Below are 22,016 nucleotides of genomic sequence, written 5' to 3'. Positions count from 1 at the left end.
GGAAATGCCATGATTTTCCGGTACCTGTGGCTCACATTGCTAACAAAAATGAGAACTGATATGTATTAAGGGGTTAAGGGAAATGTGTATGGGTTAAGAGAAATGCTGATGATGGTCTAAGACGTCAGTAGTGGTAATAAATCCAGATTACAGTTGTTTATTTGGAAAATTTGCTGATTTTTTTTCATTCCAAGTGTGTGGTGTGCTCCACGTTCTTGTGTTTAAAAGTGGATAGCTATTTATTGCTCCTCGAGCTTTGTGTTGACAACCCTGATTATGTATTTTCTTTGGGGCTTTTAGGTGGTATTTTAAAACATCGATTACTGAAAAACTTGTGGTAAATTTTTGTATTCTGGCGGTTTGCCACGAGCATTCACAGATAGGGAGATTCACATGCTGGCACTGATCTCTGCCGCCTGTTGCCTTTCGCTCAGTGAGGAGTTCTTGCGTGCCGCTTTACACGAGGACTAGTGGTGTCACGGCGCGCCCCGGGCATTTATTTGTACGTGGCAAGAGGGGCAGGCGTAAAGGATGAGCCCGCTGCAGAGGGCAGTCACCGTAACGCGGAGGGTGCTCTCCGCCCGGCAGACCTCCTCCCGCCCGCCGCCCGGGAAGCTCACGACACGCGCCGTGCTGTCGGAGCCGGGCTTCAGCCGGCTCACCGGCCCCGCTCCCGAGGGCCCGGGCACCGCGCCGCCGCCCCGCGCCCGCCCCTCGCCCCCGGCCCGCTGGCGCTCGCCGCCCCCCCTACCCCGCCGCTGCGGGCCGGCGGAGCGCGCGCCGCCGTTGCTGTGGGCGGGGGCGCTTGCAGCCGTTACTGAGGCGGGCCCGGGGCGGCGCGCGCGTAGGGGAGGGGCGCGAGGCGGATCCCCGCGAGCGGGCGGCGGTGCCACAGTCGCGACCCAGTACCGGCCGCCGCGTCCCGCGGGTCTGCAGCCTCCTCCCCGGCCTCTGCCGCGGCGGCCCAGCCTCTCTGCGGCCCGGCGGCTACCAGGTAAGGCGCCGCCCTCCCCTCCCCTCGGCGGCACCTGCGCGGGCGGGGGGCAGAGGAGGGCCCGCCGGGAGTCTGCTGCCGAGGGGTGCCGGGGAGGGGGGACGGCTGCTGTGGTGCCGCCCGGCGCCCCACTCGCTGCTCTAGCGCCTCGGGTGCCGGCGCCGAGAGCTGGCTGCGGGCAGAGGCGGGCGGGACCCTCCTGGCTGCACGGGGACTGCAGCTGGGCCCGGCCCCGGCCCCTCGAACCCCGCCCGGCCCGCGCCGGGAGCGGCTCCGCCAGCGCGAGGGAGCCTCTCGCTGCGGCTCGTCCCCTCCCGCCGCTCCGCCAGCCCCCAGGCGCCGCCGGAGCCGAAACTGAGCAGCGCTATGCTGTTCCAAGCTATTCAGTAACAGCCGTGGTCATAAATGATTAACTGCACGCCCGGGGAACAGGGAGCCGGGTCTTTCCGAGGACAGCCGTTTATCCCCGGCTCTCTTCGCCGCCAGACACGCTGAGCCAGCGGTACGTTTGTTACTGAAATGCTGCCTTACGTTTTTGCACGAGCTGTGAAACGGTGTTGCGAGTGCTGACGTACCACAAGGTAGGGACGAAGGTTGCTGTGCCCTAGCTGTTTCTGTACAAATCCACCCGTCTGAGGATTTGTTTTGTCTGTACCAAGGTAAAAGGCCGCTAAGGTGATGGGGTTTTGGGGTTTTGTTTGTTTTATTTTGCTCTTTTTTTGTTTGTGGGGGTTTTTAACTTTTTTTTTAAGCGTACATGAAAAATTTAATCGTTAGGTGTGGAATTCATTGATAAGCAGTGGCAGCTGGCAATATTCTTTTATTCTTTATCAGAACGCAAGGCTTCCTTTGTTGAGCTGTAAATGAATAGTGTAAGCTTCTTTCCCACCCTCAGCCTCATCATCCTGAGATGTGAATCGCTTGTACTACCAGATTTATTTTCTTTAGGAGAGCTAAGAGACGCTACGGAAAATACATTTGTTTCGTTCCAGGTCACATTCCCATGGACTGATTTGGTTGATTCTAGCTTGAAAATGTGCTTCAAGGCAGCTAATGATCTTGCGTGGGAATTCTTTTCCCTTAACTTTTAAATTTGAATTACCAGCATATGTGTAAAGCTTATTTCTTCTGTTTCTTTGAGCTCCTGATGCAGTCATAAAATATTTTCCGAAATGTGATGATTCAAGGAAGGTAAACTAAAAACTTTCTGAACAGAAAGTGGAAAAGATTGCTGCATGCACAATGTCAAGGAATAGTTCCCCCCGGAGGAGGGCCCGCCGGGAGTCTGCTGCCGAGGGGTGCCGGGGAGGGGGGACGGCTGCTGTGGTGCCGCCCGGCACCCCACTCACTGCTCTAGCACCTCGGGTGCCGGCGCTAATATACTAGGAACTAGGAATAACTAGGAACATATTTGCACTCGCCATGAAAGGAATCCTGGGTGGTAACCTGTTGAATGCCACTAACTAGAGACTTCAAGCCACTGAGCAGGACGCTGTGCCCTTGCCACAATTGTTCCCATGAATGTAGTCAAACCCTGTAAATACAAGATGATTTCTAGGTTAGAATAGGTTGATGAATTTTGTGAGGTGCCATCACAACCTGCTGGAGCTGAACACTGCTGCTCGGCTGTGAGTGATCTCCCACTAATTGTGTTATGGGAGTTGAAGGAGTTTGGCCCTCTATGAGAACAGCAGGATCTGTTAAATGTAAAGGGACACCAATCAAGATAAGGCTTGTACTGTGTCAGGTGCTGTATAAACCTGTAAGGAGGTAAGGTCACAACTCTGGGAAATGTACTGTGTGAGAAAGTGTTATGATTAAGATGAAGTAAATTAAGTACCCTTCAAAATGTTCTCACCGCTTAAGTGGAGGGTCTGTTTCTGCAGTCCTTATGCCCAGGCAGATACCTGAGAAGGAAGATATGCTTCAGAGTTACTATTTTGCCTGATATACGGTAACAAACCTAAAAATTGAACACAAGCATCTCCAAGTACTTTCTGTGTTGAGGGAGGTTTGGTTCTGAATCTAGATCAGTTTTTCTTGCGTCTTTCTTGTTCAAAGAAATGGAAATGAGGCTGTGTTAGGGCACTTTCCCACCATTTCCCAAATTCTAAGGAAATATTTGTCCGGAACTGAAATCAGTTTGGGCCTATTCGTAAGAGAAAGCACAAGATTCCAATGGCCTGCAGTGTATTTTATGTTTTCTTTGAGTTTTCTTCTATTGATGGTGGAAGCACCAAAGCTGTGCCTGTCAGCAATTGTAGGCGATCTGTATTTGGTATTAATTCCTCCAGGCTGTTGTACTTGTGTTCCTTTTCACCCATATGCATTGCCTCTTTTGTCATTCTAGGGACTGTATTTCCTGGTATGTTTTCTGGGCCCATGTCTTGGAGGGCTTTGGACACTGTTAAGTAATGGTAGTCTTCCAGAATACAGAAAAAAATCATCAGTCATTTTCTCAAAACAGTCTGGTGTGATGCTTTACATATCCCAAGGAAAGGTCAAACTTTACTTTTCACTGCGCGCTAGAGGATAAAAGTAAAACTGCATAACAGTTTGGAGCAGAAGACCCAGGGGCAGTGAGGCTTTGCACAAAGATCAAGGGAAGAAAAATAACTTAGTTAACTGTTAATTGTGGTTAACTTGTTAATATTAAGGATTTCGTTGTCCGTGTTACTCTGGGGAAATGTGACTCCATGTCTGTGGCTGTTGCTAGTGTCTCCTCCATCCTTCATGTTTTTCTGCACTGTCCCAAACCTTCAGTTTCTCTCTTCTTCCTGCTTTTTCTCACCTCTTCAGATGCTTCACCGGCTTTCTTGCAGTTTTGTCCTTTGTGTACAAAAATAAACAGTAGTGAAATAGTTAACTTTGATAGCAAAGTGCCTTTATTGTAGACTGGGCACTTCCCTTGCTAATAGTTGTTTGAAAGCAACACTCTGTAGCATTATTGTATCAAAGAATTTGGCCTTGAACTTCTCTGAGATTAGCAGGGGGCTGTGCAATTCACATCTGCCTTGTTTGTTTCTGAGCACCTTGTGCTTCAAGAAGATGTTGTTTTGCCTCTTCTTTCCATTTGCAAAGTTCTCTTTATGGTCCTGAGGAATATAAGCTCATGTTTTACAGAGTGTGAGATGATGGGGTGTCTAGTTATGTTGGGGGTGTATTTGGCAGGGGAGGGCTTTTACTTCTGATATATATCTGAAAGTGGCATCGTGGGTCATTCCCACAGCAAAGATTTTGGCCCCAGTAGTGCTGTCTTGTAATGCGCCAAAGATCAGCTCCTTGTCTGATGTAATTTGATAGGGCAGTCAGAAGAGCTAAATCCAACTGGTACCTTGACCAATGGTGTGTGCAAAATATATTGCTTGACTTCAGGAGGGGTTGTGGGAACACAAGGAATATACATTTCTGGGATGTGGCAAGAAGCTGGAGAGTGAAAACTGACATTTTTTGACTGTTTAGTTTCACAGTGTGTGGGTAGAACAGACAGGTGAAGAGGGTGAGCCTGACAGCTGTGACTTTTGTTTCTGAATGGAAGTGCAGTAATTTGCTAGTTCTGGATATGGATTAGAAGAAATCTGATTTTGCTTATTAGCCCCCAGTGTCTTTCCTGCTGAAAGTTTGTCCATGTAAATCTTGTTCAGAAACTCTGTAATGGAATCTGGTGCAAACCTGATTTTGGGTGTGTGTGCATTTGCGTGTAAAACCTGAGAACTGGAAATGTGATTGGGCGGGTGGAGAAGTAAAGCATTTCTCGCTTCTGGGAAGTCGTCAGCAGATGTGATCGACCCTTTTTTGTGAGAGACTTCCAAAACAGACTTCAAAATTTAAGAGTCAAATGCTGGTTTCTCAATATATAAAACCCCATCTTTTTATTGAAAAGGCCATCGTATACTTTATGGGTGATGGCAAATTTGCCCAATTACTAAAGTGGTTATTAAGCAAGCGTGACAGTGCTTTCACTTATTATCCCAGTACAATTACACTTTTACTAGATCTTGTACCAAAAAAGCTTCTGATGATTTTCTGTTTAGACAAGGCAAATAGTGCCGCAGACCCTAATTAGGATTTTGGAATAAAGTCAGAACTCTGCATGTGTTTTAAACTTCTCTTCTAAAACAACAATAATATAGAATGCCTGCCCATCTTTGTAATACATAAGAGACTAATCTAAAAATATGTTTTGCATATACATAGTAGGAAAGGGTTGTGGCATAACATTTTCAAAGCCTGTTCTTTTCTTGGTTTGCTCTTAACTGATGCTATACAGTTTCTTCAAAAAACATGAGTTACAAATGAATCTGCAATAACTTTGTGACTCCTTGTCCCTTTGCTTCAGACAAAAGGCCCTTTCAATCCATTGTGGAACAGTCACCAATCTTCATGTGGTCATTCAAGAAAAGGGTAGCAATTGGCCTTCATAATAGGCCTTTCAGTACTCTCTGTGGTGGTTTGCTGACTGAAAAAAAAATTGCCTATGGATGTGTACTGTGTGCAGTGTTTAAATTACTGATGAATCTAATCTTCCAAGTGGCTGAAAAGGTAAAGAGTTCAAATGGCAAAGAAGCCTCACCTGGTTGTCAATACTAGTGTGCTGCTGCTCAGAGCTGGGGACAGATTTTGGCTTGTGTAAACTGGTAACAGTTTTACTTGATGTTCATTGACTGATGATCTGTTCTGTTCCTTTTTTTAAAAGTGGTGACTGAAACCTAGTATTTCCATGAACTGTGCTTCTAAGAGGGCTGATGCTGTTTTATGTTCAGAGTGGTGTTGAGCAATGTTATCTGTTTATGCTGTGTGTGGCCTAGTGGACTGTGAGTGTGATTTCTTCGGAGGTGACTATCCTCAAAAGTTGTGGGTGTGTTTTGAGCTAGGATTAGAGAAGCTGCTACCACTGTTGTGTTGACAGTGCAGCATCACTGAGTTGTGATCCTTCTGTACTGGTAAGGCCAACCTGGCAGCATTTCAAAGTAAACACCCTGCATTCAGGGCAGGTAGGCTGGTGTTTGTTGTCCCAACCTTATGCAAAATCCATGCAAGGATTTATGGTGAATCTTACCTGAAACAGCACCATGAGATAGTGTTTGTGCTATGGGATATTTCTGAATGATGGTAGTTCTTCAGGATCCTGGTTGATTTTCTTAGAAACCTGGGCAGAGCTCGCCCTGGAGGTTCAGCACTGGAGTTTCCACCTGAGTGCTCTCCATGGCACATGACTTTTATTGGTGCTGAAGAGTGATGCATGCTGACAGTTAATGGGGTGGCAGATCAGGACTTGAGGCATTCTTAATGGTTTAGGTACAACTGCCAAGAAAGAATATTTGGGCTTCAGCTCTTAAGCTCAAGCATGTACTCAAAGGTCATTTCAGACTGAATTAGTTTCTTAGTAATATATAAAACTAGCTTTTAGTACGTACTGTCCTACACACATCCAGTTTGTGGCTTCCACTTCTGCACTACACTTAAACTATGCACTTTTAGTATTTAAATTACAGTGCTGTGTATGGTTCTCTGTGTAAAATTAAACACAATAAAAGCCTTGCACATGCAGTGTGGGTGTGGTGGTACTTCTGAGTGGGAATATATGTGCAGACTGTGGTTTATACTAGCAGTGGAAAAACGTACAAGTCCCAAAATGTCAGCACTGTGGGACTTCTCCTTTCTGTGTTCATGGAGGGAATAACTATCTTGTGCAGTAATACTAGCCTGTGCAGAATTTGATTTAGTGATCTTTAGGACTCTGTCTGAATGAAATGTTGCCTTTTTTTGTAATTCAATTTTCCAGTAATAACCTAGTGCTAGCTAGGAATTGTTTTGAGTTGGCTGGTTTGTTAAGCTTCTTGCATGAAGTTGTGCTTTGATGTTAGGCTCAGAGCTTGTGCGCCTTGCTAAGGAACTGATGGAGAGAGGAGGGATGATGTGGAGATAAACTGCTTGCACGGCACTGAGGTGGAGAGAGGCTTCTCTATCTATTCCTGCAGCTCCTGAGATTTCACATGTACTGCAGCCACTTTGTTACTGGAGTGAAAGAAAGAAACCTACTTCTCATTAAAATCTTTAAAGAACTTGAGGGTTTCTTCCTCTACAATAGCCAAATTATGTTGTGTACGAACACAGTGGAAGACGGAAAGGATTGGATGATCCACCTGGCCAACAGAGAGGCAGCCAGGTGTGAAACATAGGGAAAGAACAGCAGAAAGGAGTTGAAAGATCAGGTGTACTATCAGATGCACAAAGCTGTCATGTGGTTAGGGCAGGAGGTGTATCTGCGAAGGGTGCCCTGAAGAGGTCTGCAGAGTGAGGCAGATACAGAGGAACTAGAGCAGTTGCTATGTAAGAAGGGTGTCCAGAGGCTTGTAGTAGTGAAGAGAGCAGAAGATGGTGGTTGAAAGGAGCCCTGGTGAGGGAGAAGGGTTAGGGAAGATCCCAGGGGCCAGAAAGAGCTATGGCAGTCAGAAGGCACCAAGTTTTTGACCATGTCTGTTTAGATACTCAAGTGGGAATGGAAGCTTGTGAGGTGAGGGTGAACAGGGGCAACTACAAGGAATATATTTTCTATGTGATGGTAATACAATATCAGTCCTTCCCTGGCCCTGAGGGGGTTATCCTCAGGTTTGGCCGTTTGGTTAAGGATCTGATGGAAATGATGGGCTTACAGCAGTTCATCTGTTACTGATTTGGAGCCAGATCGTCTTGGGGCTTATGTTCACTGAAATCCACAAGTACAGAGTTTGGCCCATTGTCATTGCTTCCTTGTCACTCAGTAGAAACAGTTCCTCCCTTATTATCTGGTGCATGCACCTGTCTTTAATATCTGTGCTCTTGTGCCTCACCTCATTGATCTACATATGCTGTTTCTTTATGGAATTGCTGGTGGGTTGGAAGGTTTTGCAGCACACTGGAGAACATGATTGGCATAGAGTTGATTGTGATAGCTGCACTGACTTTTTTTTAATGTGATGATAATTATTTTGTCCAAAAAGAAGTAAAATAAACATCCAAACAGCAATGTGTTGGGGAAACCTTGAGCTGAGCAGACAATCAGCTTTACATCAGAAGAACTCTGACTCTCTAGTGTTTATCTTTGTGTGAAAGGGGACTGTGGAAAATGTCGTAATTCTTCTGGCATGTGCTGAAGACAGGAAATCCTCAACATTAGTGGAGTTGCGCTTTTGTGATACTGGTGTTAAATCTGTATCTTGCCTTATGATCTTTTTAATATTTATATTAAATTCTCTTTTTTCATCGTGTAATTCTTTTTTACACTGTTTACAGAGCTTTTTGATACAAGATGGTTCTAATGGTGTAATATTAGGTCTGTGTCACAGCATAGCCTGTAATCTCACAATTTTTTTCTATCATGAGGGACAGAAGCCCTTCATGTGTCTGAAATAGGTGCAGTCTAGGTCCTCTGCAGCTTAGTTTGTGGGGAAGGTCAAACTAAGGTCCTGTCAGAGCTCTACATGTATGGGAAATTTTGCTCACTTTTGATGTGAGTAGGAGTTTGGTTCTGTGTCCTTAGCCAAGAATACGGCATGAGACACAGCTGTGGAGTGGGCTGCAGCAGTGCACTGCCTTTCTTTCCATTAGTCCTGTGTTCATGTAGTGCTCTGTCCTGAAACTTCTGGCAGTTCTGTGAGAGGGTTCACAGTCCACAGAGTCTTTTGGGATGAAGGGTACTCTATAATGTGTTGTATTTTATTTTGTACTAAAAAGTGTAAGCCTACAAAACCAATGAGGTTCTGAACAAGGGCAGGCGTTTGATAGTCTGGAAAGTAGCTCTGCTGTTGCCTAATCTGGCAGCAGATGGTCATGTATTCATCCATTGCACTGCCATCACTTGACAAAGAATGATGGGTTGCCTTTCTCTGTGCTAACGGGATGAGTTGAGGTTCCCATGTTAGCATTTTAAGACGCGATTCCCTTCCGTTAAGTTACACTGTGGCTGACCCTGATTATTTTGCACATTACGCTATAGATGAGGAAAGGTTGGAAACTTCTGTTTGCCTTCCTCGTGTTGGATTTTCAGAGATGTTGAGTGCAGAAAGTTTAAATTGGAACTGTGTGCAGTCAGGTCCTTTGTAGGTGAATGGTGGTACCTTCCAAAGCATTTTAATGAGTATTGCCAAAGAGCAAAACCACATTTATTAAGCTGTAACAAGGGGCTTGTTAAATGGAAGAGGGATCATTTGCAGTTGCAGGATCTATTAAACTGTGAAAAGGTTAGTCATTACCATTGTTGCATCATATTAAAGGAATGAAGTCATGTAAATGCAATCACCTTTACACCATCATTCACTATTTTAAGTGAATAATATCTTCTTCCGTTTGGAGAGCTGCTCAGCCTGATATTAAAGATTCTTATTCTGTAAATTAGAAAAGGAAGACCTCTAGTTGCTGATATTTATGACAAAAGTAGACATTTTGTATCATGGTGTAGTGCTCATTCTGGGTTGAACTCAGCGTACTAGGGTCTGCATCCTCACTGAGCTGCCTGTGAAGTCAGAGCCCAGCTCTGCAGAAGTCGTTTAGTAGAGAGAAATGGTCGAACAGCATGATAGCCATGGCTGGTTTTCTGCAGTGCCAAAAGACCTGGGCAAGAATAACCGATTTTGAAATCTTGGGCTGTAAGGTAAGAGTGTGGTGAAGGTGTTTCACCGCATGTGTATGGGAGCCAGGCTCTTGCAGAGCTGCATTCCTCTTGCGGGCCTTGTGGCAGGCATGGGGAACTGCTGGAACTGGCACCAACTGGCAGCTGGGGTGGTTTGGGATGACTGTTGCTGAGTGGGCTCATTTTGTTGGATTTTGTCTTTAAACAAATTTGGTACTAGACTCCATAAAAGGCTTTGCCTTTTGCTAGTTTAGGATTTTTCCAGGAGGGACCTTGGGGGCTTTTTTGTGCTACATTTTTGGACATTTTCAGATTGCAGTACTGGCCACAGAAAAGAACTTTGGGAAGTAATCTGCTGTTAATTGAAGTGGAAAATATAGGGATACCCAGGCTCTTGAACAGCAGATGGACTCCTTAAGAGAGAGACCATAAATTATTAACCCTCTGTGCTAATACAGATGTAGAAATGTACCTGTTTGTGGATTAGTTTGTGTGTTTTTTTTTTTTTTAAAAGCGAGCCCCCCCCCCCCCCCAAACCCCCACCCACCCCCCGAAGTGTACAAATAAACTGTATGTAGTTGAAAGAAACATCCAAAGAGCAGTCAGATGGTGGTGGTGGAATTGGAATATATCAGCCACTCGTTCAGCGCAATCTGAACTCTGCTATGTAAGGTTTTTGTTGCACTTGATACACAGAAGTCTATGTATGATCTATCTTGTCATACATACAGAGATAAAGATAGTATGATTTACTGTGGTCTGACTCTGTATGCTTTTTTATGTGACAGTTTTAAATTTCCGTGTAGCTTCTTCTTTGAAAGTCTACCAGCTTTACCTTCCTACAGCTTGATGCTGCATCAGGATCAACCTAGGAGGAGAAATGGGGCCCAACCCTTGCCTGTTCCTAGCTGTCTCCACAGATTCTTTGGCATGTTATTTCCATATTCAGGGTATAGGCTGAAACCTGGAGCCATCCGGGAGTTTATTTGCTTTTGATGAGAATCTAGGATTTTTTTGGTAGTTTTTAAAACATAATATGAAAAAATTAGATTATGTTAATTTTTGCCTCAAAGTGGCTAATGAATCCAGGTTGATAATTTGTATAATAGATTTGGCCTGAAGCTGTGTGAAGCAAACGAGTTCTCATAATTCCTTGAAAGGAGAAGCCAAGAAGAGAGCTGCTAATAAAGTCCTAACTGTTAGGTGTTAACAGCAATGTAATAATATTTATGTGATTACTGACAGATGTGAGCATTCCTCTGTGAGAAACATAAAGAGTTTAAGTATATTGAACCTCTGTTCACCAAAGTGACAGGCCATCAGAAGAAAAATACTCATACAGAGAGTGCATCTTTTAGTGCTGTTACAAAAATGGCTCTGCAATTCCATTTTGCATACAGTATGTATGTAAAGAGTAGGGCCAAAGCAACACCTCCATCTCTGGAAACTTCTCTGTGTTGCTGATAAATGTTAGTTTCTTAATTTCTCTTGTGGCATTAAGGCTGTGGAATTCCAGTTCTAGTTCTACAGGAATTGCTTTGCTAGTTTCTAAGTTTGACTTTTACATAAAATGTGAAAAGATACATGACTGAACAGTGCTCTGTTCTATTGGTTTAAGTAATGTTTATTAAACGCCAGGATTGTAGGTCCTGCCCAGCTCTGGCTACATTGCCTCCCTCATCCTATCTCACTCGCTGGGGCTTTTCCTTGGTCAGGTTTTGAATTATTATGTGATTCATTGTTGGGGTTTTTATTTGCCCCCCCCCCGGCAGTATTCCTTACACTCCCAAGATATCATAGTGGTCAAAGTAGTGTCCGAAGGAGAGGCTGTTTCCAGAAGTCTTCTCTTACTTAAATGCCAGGCATGTGAGGGGGACCAGCTAATGGTTTTTCTGGTAAACTGTACTAGACTTTATAATCTAGTTATGTCTTGAGGCTTTTTACTTTTTAAAAAATATTATTTTTATTTTATATAATAAATAATATAAAATATTTAGACATCCCTGAAGTTTGCGTTTTTACTTGAATTTGTATGATCTACTTTCTTAACCATAAGGCATCAGCATTGAAGGAAGACCGTTTCAGCGGTTTCGTGTTTGTTCCTTAGCGGGCTAATGTTACACTGTGCTCTATGATAGTTCACGTTTCTTTTTCTGCATTCGCAACATGTTTATTTTTGTGAGTAGGGGTGGACAGATTGGTTGTGTCAGACTGTGCTGAGTTTTTCCTTTATTTCCCTCCCTTATGCTAGAAGTTCTGACAACAGTCATAGAGAATTGGGTAAAAAATCTGCCACTAATACAATGAAGAGTGGCTGTTTTGTTTTTATCTGCTACATTTTTAAAAATAATTGTTTCCCACATACCCCCCCCCCCATATGAAATGCCTTACCCAGATAAAAAGTATTTGTAATGCATTTTAAAAAAAGAGAAAAAAAATCATGTTTCTTTTCATCTCCTTTTACTTTCTCTTTAGAGATGTAATTAAAATGTAGTTAAAGTGTATAATATTTCAGAAGTCTTCTACTCCAGGAATTGAAATAAAAATTTTAAAGTTTGCATTTTTTCTTACCCTTTTTCTTTTTCTCTTTCCTGGAAATCATGTCATGCCTCCAGTCAATTCTGCATGCATAGTAGCATGTACGTAGCACAGCATTTCTGATCTCGTGGGTCTGATAGTCCTTTAGGTATGTCAGCTCCCTAATCAGATACTGCTGGCAGGAAATAACTGTGAGGAGTGACAGCAGTGGATTTTCAGCCATGCTTCAGGGCTGGCTTGAATACTGATAGTTCACTGTTAGTATGATTTGTGTTAAATGAGTAATTTCATTATATACAAGATGTGAAAAGATATAATCATTTCACTCTTACTTTGTAACTTGGTAATTCTGCTTTTAATGGCCAGCTTTTACAATGTGGTGTAGTCCTGAACATGCACCTGGAGTTGCTCGTATGGCTTCTTAAGCTCATTGACTTCAGTAAATCACTAGGAGAAGAGGTGTACTTATGTACTAAGGTGGCTGAGATAAGTTTTAATTTTTAATATATTGGTGATCAAGGTGAATATGAAGTGGTCAGGCAGAGTGTGTGTTTGAAATCTGCAGGTATGGATGTTAAGGTATTTGTTTACATGTGAAAGTGTCAGTTCATACTGAGGACTAAAGTTAAAAGGATGAAGTTGAGTTGATTTCATGGGTGATGTGAGCTGAGCTTGTACCACGCAGGTTCATCTGTGAAAGTCAGGAGACTTTGTAAATAAGAAAGATAGGTCATAGCCGTATTTATTTTTATTGTGCCCCTCCCCCCTTCTACTTAAACGGCAAAAATCTTAGGGAATAAAATGGAAAAATAAATAACGTCAGTGTACTGTGAGTTTGTAAAGCTAAACCAAACAGAAGTCTGATAGTTTGCAAAACAAAGATTGGGTTAGAGATGGTGGCTTGGCCATATTGCATGCACATCATGTTTTCCATGCAACTTTCTGTCATTAAATGTAATGTTACTTTTTTTACTGTAGCATAAAATATGCAGACTATGTCTTGTGGGTGAGTGGATATTACTGGAACAAACTTTACTCTTGGAATCTCAAAGGCACTTGGAGCAGAGGTGCCAAGTCATAAGTCAGTTGCTGAGGCTGAATGTCAGCAGTAAATACATGTTTGCTCCTAGGAAGGTGAATACAGGTAGGAATTCTGAATAAATGATCCATACAGAAGGTGCTATGCCAGTAAACTGGGGCAAACTCTGATTTCCTTTAGTATAGGGTGTATCTGAGTTCACTGAAGGCAATCCAGATTTGCACCAGCACTCACTCACTTTTATCCAAACTCATTAGCAGAAAAGAAAACCAAGCTGTATTTTTTGCTTTATTTTTTGGCCAAATTCCTTCATAAGGAAAAGACTGACACAAGTGTTTCAGCTGAAGCCCAGGCCAAAATATTTTAAATCATCAAAGAAACAGTAAGTTCCAGCATGAAAAGTTTGCTTCAGAACTTTGGGCATTACTTGTTACATGTATGTCATTCCCATGAAAAGGCTGCTTTGACATACAAATTAGTGTTTCATGGAACCTTCTGTCTCAAGTCTGTGAGAGCTCTGTGTGCTTTCCTTTGTAATGTGAAATACCACACGGGAATGAGATCTTGTTTCCACTCATGACTGAGTCTGACTAAGATCCCCTGGGTAATTTTGCTCCTCCTTCCTATTAAAACTTCAAAAGAGGTTAGAGTTACATTTACATTTGTAAATTGATTTCGTTATTCATTATGATTCCTTTCTTAGAATTTGTATGCAACAAGAAAGGAGGGTATTTCCCCATTCTAAATGGAGAGAAATAAGAATTGGAGTTTGTCCTGATTTGGCTAGGCTAGATTCACAGCCCAGCCATGCCAGGCAGGCTGTTAGCAGTTTGAAGTCAGCCAGGACAGCTGACCTGAGTGAGCTACAGGGGTAGCCCCTACCCTAATGTTATGGGCATTATAAATGGGCAGAGCTTGTTGAGGAAGGGGAGCTCCTGTGGTGGTCCTGCTGGGGTTCCTCCTGCTCCTCTGGCTTCTCCCTGCTCCTGAGGACTGCTCTCCTGTTGATTGTGACTGCTGCATATTCATTTGGCTGAGTATAACATTGTATACGTTTGTTGGTATTGATGGTGTTTCATTAAATCTGTTTTCACTTCAACCCATGGATCTCCTCTGCTTTTCCCAATTCCCCTTCCTGGCTGGTGAGGGGTCAGTGGGTGCTGGAGCAACTGTTATAGTTTAACCTTGGGTACAGGCTAAACACAGACAGAGTTTTATATAAGAAGCAGTATATCTAATCCCAGGAGCTCTATACTATAAAACATGCTTCATGGTTGTGTTCAGCTCTTATAGGAGTGCCAGGGTGGAGAGAAGAGTGTGAAACTTCTTAGATGATAGCTGGCTGGGCGTTCTTAGTCCTCTTGCTTTCCAGAGATGAGGCCAACTAAGATGTAGTGAAGTGGAATCAGACTTGAGGATCCCACTGCAGTACTGGACCCTGGGCAGAGTGGTTGCTTTCTGAGCAGGATGGGTCATGCAGTGTGTACATCCATCTGCTGGGTTACTTTCCAGTAAGGATTCCCAGGAGCTGCTGTCATCTTCTTTAGACTTCGTGTCCACTTACATTGTTATAAAGGCAGACTCAACATTGTTGTTATGACATGGCTTAGCGCTGATGAAAAGTTCTTCTTTTCATGTTCATGGTGTGATGTTTTTTCACAAGGACAGCGAGGGTGGTGGTAGACCAAGTCCCCTGCAGTCCCCTTATCTCTGTGTCCCAGTGTAACTTGGAGGGGACATCTTTAGATGTGGTCTCTAGTTGGGACTTTTCAGTGGGTTTAATTCTTATTTATTGTAGTCTCTGATACCAGGTAATGCACAGCAAAACCCAGTATCAGCTGGGTATCAGTATCAGGAAAAGTTGTAAACCTGTTCCTCAGGATTGAGTTTTTTAATGCACCTTGTGGATTTCACAGTCTCTGTGTAGTCTGTGTGTTAAGTGCATGTCTGCTATACTATCTTGCTTTTAGTACTGATCTCACTGTCTTACCTGTGACATTAAGCTGCTGTAATGCTGTCTACTAATTTGCAGCATAAACTCAGCATCTGCAGCCTTGATGTGTTGTGTTCAGTAGATACCCTTTGTCTCCTAAAATAATAATCCCTCATTCAGTTAAACGCATGTGCACTCAGGCATATTTTCTCTGCCGACTGCTTGTTTGGATAAGTAATTTTAACTTTTTTAGAAAGCATCATTTACATACTTTTCTTTCTCAGAATATGGTTGTGTCTTGAAACGTTCATACAAAAATATATACGTTGGCTTTGTTATTAAGAAAATGGTTATTTTGGTTTTGGAGCAGTTTAGAAAATGGTTTTATAAAGTGCTGAATAAAAAAACATTTGATAGGGCAGGGCGCATAAGTGTGCAAAACATGAAGTACTACTTCCTTCAGAAGCTTCTGTCCTGTTGGGAGGCTGAAGACAGATTACGTGGAGGATATGCCACTTTGAAAATAGTGGTGATTGCACTATTGGAAGATGAGGTATTTCAGCTGCCATTAATCGTAGAAGCTGTAAAATGCTTAATTGTTCTGATTTGCTAGAGATGAATGGGAGAGTAGTTTTTGCCCAGAAAATTACATTGTAGATATTTTTTGGAACTTAGTTACACTTTTTATTATCATCTTGTAGAATTAATTATAGAGTTATGGTCTGTTTAAACTAACATATTCAAATTTGCATGGGTCCACACTGAATTTTCTAATAAGTCTGTGGAGGTTATTTTTAACTTGTTAACACTTACGCTGTCTGAGACAGAGTATTTTTGAGTTGCCCAGCCTCAGTAAGAGGAAGCTTTCCTGGCACATTGACCTTTCAGTGTGCAAAAACAGTGAGTAAAACTCACAGTGGGCTCTCAAGTGGCAGCAGAATTCAATTCAGAGGAGGCAGTTTTCACACAGAGGCATGGAGAGTCCACAGATTGTAAAGAATCTTTTTCTTATTCTTTTTAGGATCTTGTGGCCCCTGAAGTGTACAAAAATGGAGATCCCATAGCTCCTCTAGGCGCTGAACATATCCTGGCTCCTCAGGCTATCAGCAATTGTCTTAACCAGGGCTTTCCAGCTTTGTGGTGTTGCTTGGTTACCATCATTCCCACAACTCTCAAATAAAGCAAAGCAAATGTAAAAAAAACCCAACCTGGTTTCTCTTTATGGGTTGGGCTACTGTACAGAGCCAAACAAAACAGAATTGTAGATCCTCTACAGTGTCTTTAATGATCTTTTTTTTTTTTTTTTCCCCTCAAGTATTCCACTTGGCTACTCACAAAGGCTTTCTATTTTAAATAAGTTTTTTTCAGTATATTGGACTACTGCTAGGATTCCACACAAACTCATTAGGTTCAGAAGCTGGAATCCTGACTAGAAGCAAGGGAAAACAAATAATGGCTTATGTCGTCAGGCAGTCTTGCTAACTCCAGCTGGGATACTGCCTTTTCAGATATACTTTATGTGCGTCCTCAGTTCAAGGCAGGGAAAAGGGCACAAATCTTAGCTTGGAATGTGTTAGGAAATACTTTCTTTAGTAATGATAATAATGAAGAACTGTCATAACCATTTGGCTGAGGATCTCATGTCATTTTGTGAATACTTCCAAATGTAGCTTCAGAAGTCCTCTCCTGCCCTTAGGGGAATAATTTTGGCATGTGGACTCATGTGTTTCACAGAAAACTCTCATCTTAAGTCAAATTAATCTTGACAAAGTATACAGACGCTCTGTAAACTGAATATAGCAAAGGTGCCTGGGTAGCTATGCTGTTTTCATCCCTGCTCCACAGAAGAATGCTGCAAAGTGAAACGTATAATTTTTTTATCACCTTCAGGCTGAAATAGGTAACAACTCTTGAGACAGCCATTCTATTGATATGTTACGAATTAGTATAAGTTTCTTTTAATGAAGTTAATTCCCAAAATAAGACTTCTCTGGGAACATGTGCATGAGTTTCTTGGTGAACAGAGAGATTTCCATAAATCTACTAGGGTCATTAGTAGTGTACCTGGAGTTGGTTGCAGAAACCCTCTTACTGTTTCTGAGAGTGGAGAAAGCTAAAATTAATGGAGATATCTGTGAGTCAGCCAGAGATTGAGGAAAAATAAAGACATCCAAGTAAAACTTTCCCAGCTGTGGAAAAAACTATCCCCATCTATCAAAGTATGGAAAGTGTAGGAAGCAGACAGCAATTCTTCTATGACGTGGAACTCTAAGCATTGCCTTGCACTCATTGTCTGAGAGCTGGTGCTTTAGTGGGGCTCAGAACTCAGTTCTCTAACCATTTTGGGTTTCCAGTGGGTCCAGTTCTTCTGACAGTGGACTTCTAAGAGAGATTTCTCATCCAGTGAGCTACTAGATGTTTAACTGTGTGGTGTTGAATTTCCAGTGTCATGTGGCTCACATATGTCTGTGCTACAGGTCCATTCCAACTCCAGTTCTCTCAGTAGGAGTTGGATTAGGCCTGTAATGCTGTGGGATGAAAATGTTGACTGGCATTAAGTTAGGAGGAGTAACAGACTGAAATAATGACAGATCACTGTTAGGAGAATAAAGGTGCTTACAGACTCTACATGTGGACATGTTTTTAAAAATGTATCTATAAAGAGACTGAGGCCCATCTTGATGCTCTAGCTCACACCAAAGTTCCCACACAACCAGGAAGAGCTTCATAGGCTAGAAGGACTGGATATTCAAGTCCTTTAAGATGCATAGATCATAGTAAACACTAGAGTTGGTTTGGTTTTTAAACCATTCTATTTCACGCTGGCTGAAACTGAAGTAGTGCCAGCCTGCTCTGAGAGCCTTCAAGAACATTTTTTTTCCCTTGGCAAGACCACATAATTTACAGGTTTTCTTCTTCATTGCAGCTGTTCTTCGTTTACTGTAATTCCCTCTTAGACCAATGTTGAACGTGGATACTCTCCTTTGCCCTACTGTGGTATTATAATCCCACTTTTGTCACTGGACGGAAATCTGGCATAGGATGAGAGCTGGTCCAATCCTGAAGCTTTTATTTGGTTGTTTCCCAGTCCTAAAGTCAACAGATTCTTTTGCTATAAAATCTTTGGCAAAAATCAGATGAGGATGGTTTTAGTCAGGGAGCTTATGCTGCTTTATAATCATATGCATCTTTTATTGTAATAAGACATGCGCATTGTAAATGTCAATATGAATTGTCCTCTGAAGGCTGGATCCTGCTGAATATCCTTATTTATCCTTATCCTGCATTCCCTGGCTGGAGGTAGAAACTGCGGTGCACAAAATGGAACATAGTTGTCAAGGCAGGCAGAGTTCATCTTTGGAGGATGTTACTAGTTGACTGAATACTGAGATGCAAAACAGGAGTCTTGCGACTGTGTTGAAGTGTAGCAGTGCCAGACAAGGAGCACCCCTTCTTTGCTTTGACTGCATCAGTACTTATCTGCATTGGGTGTAAGGTTGAGACTGAATGCCTTAAGGTTTGACTGTCAAAGACGTGGAGGTTTGCTGTCCACGTGCTAAATAACTGCATTGGCCATTAGAGAGGTGTGATTGACTCAGTAGCTAGGCCAAAATCAAAAACCAAAAAAGGTCCAAAAAAAAAAGTGCCAAAACCCTCAACAAAATCTCACTTTTTTGTGTGTGCGTACCAGCAGACTCCAAGAAGCCTCTGCACTTGATCATGTCAGTGTTTGATAGAAGATTCCCTGCCTTCTATTGACTGACTTCTCACCCTAAATGTTCCATCAGTGGCCTCACCAGAGAAATATCCTGGAATGAAAACTAGCTGTAGTCCATTGTATCCTTGTGTTACCAGCATTCATCCCAGCTTGGCATGCCTCCGATTCCAGAAATAAAGCTAGCATTCAATTTTTGGAGGGTAATGAACCCCAGACAACAACAACAAAAAAACCCACACAACAACCAACCAAACAAAAACCAAACAAAAAAAAAAAATCAACAACTTCAAGACCACCTCAACCCCACCCCCCTAAACAAACTATTCTTAACGTTAAATGTAAAAGTTTCAGGCAGAGACACTGTCGTTAAATGTGAACATTGGACTCTGCAAGTCAGCAGAACTGAAGTCGTCCACTTGTTCTTATGGTAGTCTTTTGTTAAGCTTGTGAATATGTAGTGTTGAGTTTAACGTTCAGCCCCTGCAATCTCTCTTTGCTTGGATGAAGGCTACTGCAGGTAGGATCTTGTGGCTTCTGCTTAAATTTGGAGTTGTATTGGAAGATATCTGTGTTTTGATTTGGGGGTTTGATTTAGGACTGGAGGACTTGATTTCACTGCCGGCTCCCACAAAGGTAAGAGCTGACTTGGACACATTCAAATAACTTTCGGTTAATTTCAGTGCTAATTTTTGTCTCTGGGATATACTTAACACTGTATTTTGGACTGTGTTGAGGATATGTACTCAGGAATGGAGAGATTGAAGGTTATGTTTACTGTTAGGATCTAGAAGGCTCATAGGTCTACAGTGGAATTAGCAGAGTGCAGTGTTTAGTTTTTTGAGCTCTTCTGTATGAGGTGTATTGTGAAACCTCAGGTTAAGGTTGGGCTCAGTGCTAGGCATCAAACAAGTGGTCAAAGAGCTTGTTTTACTTTTCCAAAGAGTAGAGAAGATTCATATAGGATGAGGACTCTTGTCCACAGTGTTATATAGCTCATGGTATGCTTTGAGTCTGCTCTTTAGATTAAGACCTGCATCTCTATGAATAGCTGTTGTGATCTAGATTTAGTCTTAGTATTAGTTCTGGTGCTTGTGTGTGTCATGTGTCACATTAATACTAGGATTAGGAAATTGTTAAAAAAGGTCAGAGTTCAAGGTGAGGAGTGATTTTTAAGTGCTTGGTTTATTTGTGTGTTCTCCAGGGCTGTAGAGCTGTGATGAGCACTGATTTTCTGCTGCTTTTTTTGGCTTATGTTGGTTTTAGTGTAGCTGTCACTGAGCTCTGTTTGATGTGAGTTTTGGAGATACCTGAAGCTCTGTGGCTTTTCGTACCCTGTAGAGAGGGACAATGGGTTGAAGGTTCTGAGAGGGTGTTCCATGTCATCTCCACACACATGGGCTTCATTGGCCTTAGATCAGGCACAGAGGGATATGGGCCACTTTAAACTCTATATCCGTATCTGCAGAGTCACTTTCCTATTTCAGGGTCTTTCTTGTTTGAAGGTAAAAATCAGTTTAAGAATTGACCTTTCGTTATGATACCTTACAGATTTGCAGACTTTAAGCAACAGTATTGTTTTTGATAACATGGAAATGAAATACGTTTACTTATAAGTGTTGTGCCTTTACTCTTGATTTCCTTTCTCCTCCCTTAAGTCATTATTTCCTGCGTAATGTTTCTTTGATAATATGCTGTGGAACACTGAGTAAGGAAGAAATGGTGAGTTAGGGAGGAAACCAAATTATGATGAGTTGTCCCATAAGAATCCTTTTTTTTTTTTTTTCCCAAGGTATTATATCTCATGTGGTCAAACTTGATAGATGCAGTGCTATTTGGAAAGAAAAAACCTTTCCAATACCCAATAAAACTTTTTTTAATTTTACATATGGTATATAGCTGTTTTGGTTATGTGCTTTTTTACTTTACAGTGACGCAAACCAAAAACTTTTGGCTACAATTTTTTTGCTTGTGTTCCTTTGTCTTTTAAAATATTATTTAATAGTAGCAACCCTCAAAGTACAGGAATTACAATTCTAACTTTAATAATTTCATACCAGTCACTATATTTCGTACCTGAGATGACATCAAGAAATGGTATTCTGACATTACCTGTCATTCTGGTCTTCAGTATTTAATTAAATTCCAAAGGACAGAAATTGTCAAAAGAACTCACTGAGCAGGGGAAAAAGTAATTTTTATAACTTGTAAAATTGTTCCCATTTGATTTTTTTTTTTTTTTCGTTTTAAATTTTCTACTGAAGTTGGAGGGGAATCTCTCCCACACCTTGGGTTGAAGATGATCAAAACTGGGGTTTAGCAGGTGGTGTGCTATGCAGGAAAAAAGCAGAATCACTAGGGTGCATCAGTACAATAATGTGCATGATCTGATTTGTTTTGCTTAAGTCTTAAAAACACCACCTGCAGACTAAAGATGTTACTGGAAGGAGTCAGGTGTCCGTATGTTGGTATAAAAAATGCTGTAACTATTAGGAATGTTGCTGTCTTTCTCAGTCTCAATTCAGGTGCTCACTAGACCAAAGGGGATGCACAGCGTCTCCTTGTCTTCCTTATATCCCTTTGAAGGGAGTAAATAGCCAAGTCTTGCCCTTGCTTGCGCCGAAGAACAAAGTGGTGGTAGGACCATGGCGTAGGCCTCTTCCCAAGCTCTTGGTTAGGGTATTCTGAGCAAAGGCAAGGAAGTGGGTATTCTTCCCTCACCGGGTTTCCAGTCCTTCTATTCACCTCATGGATCTGTGCCTGTTGTGTAGATTCCAACACCCACAAGTGCTCTTTAATGCTGTGACATGTGCAAGTACTTGTATTTCTTCATTGAAGCATCACATTTTAAATTCCACCATTCATTCCGTTGATTTTGAACATAACTGTGACTCAGCAAGCCATGCAGAAATGTGTGTTTAGATTGTAGTGGACTTTGGGACCTAAGCTCTGAGAGCCTTTGTGGTGGGAGCCTTTGCTAGGTGAAGTGCTTTGAGGAACACCTGGCTGTTTCAAATGCAATTTGGAAGCAATTAAGAGCTTTCTTCCTGGCTTTAAAATAAAATCTGTGATGCTGACAGGACTTTTGCACTTTAAAACTTCACTTTAACTTTGGCAAAATACATAGTTTCAATAAGGATAAAACAGATGAAATAGGACCGCAGTCACACACTTCTAGTCTGTTAG

This window comes from Leptosomus discolor, chromosome 5 (assembly GCF_034619465.1).
Source record: "Leptosomus discolor isolate bLepDis1 chromosome 5, bLepDis1.hap2, whole genome shotgun sequence".
Taxonomy (NCBI): domain Eukaryota; kingdom Metazoa; phylum Chordata; class Aves; order Leptosomiformes; family Leptosomidae; genus Leptosomus; species Leptosomus discolor.
Note: the sequence above shows the minus strand (reverse complement) of the source record.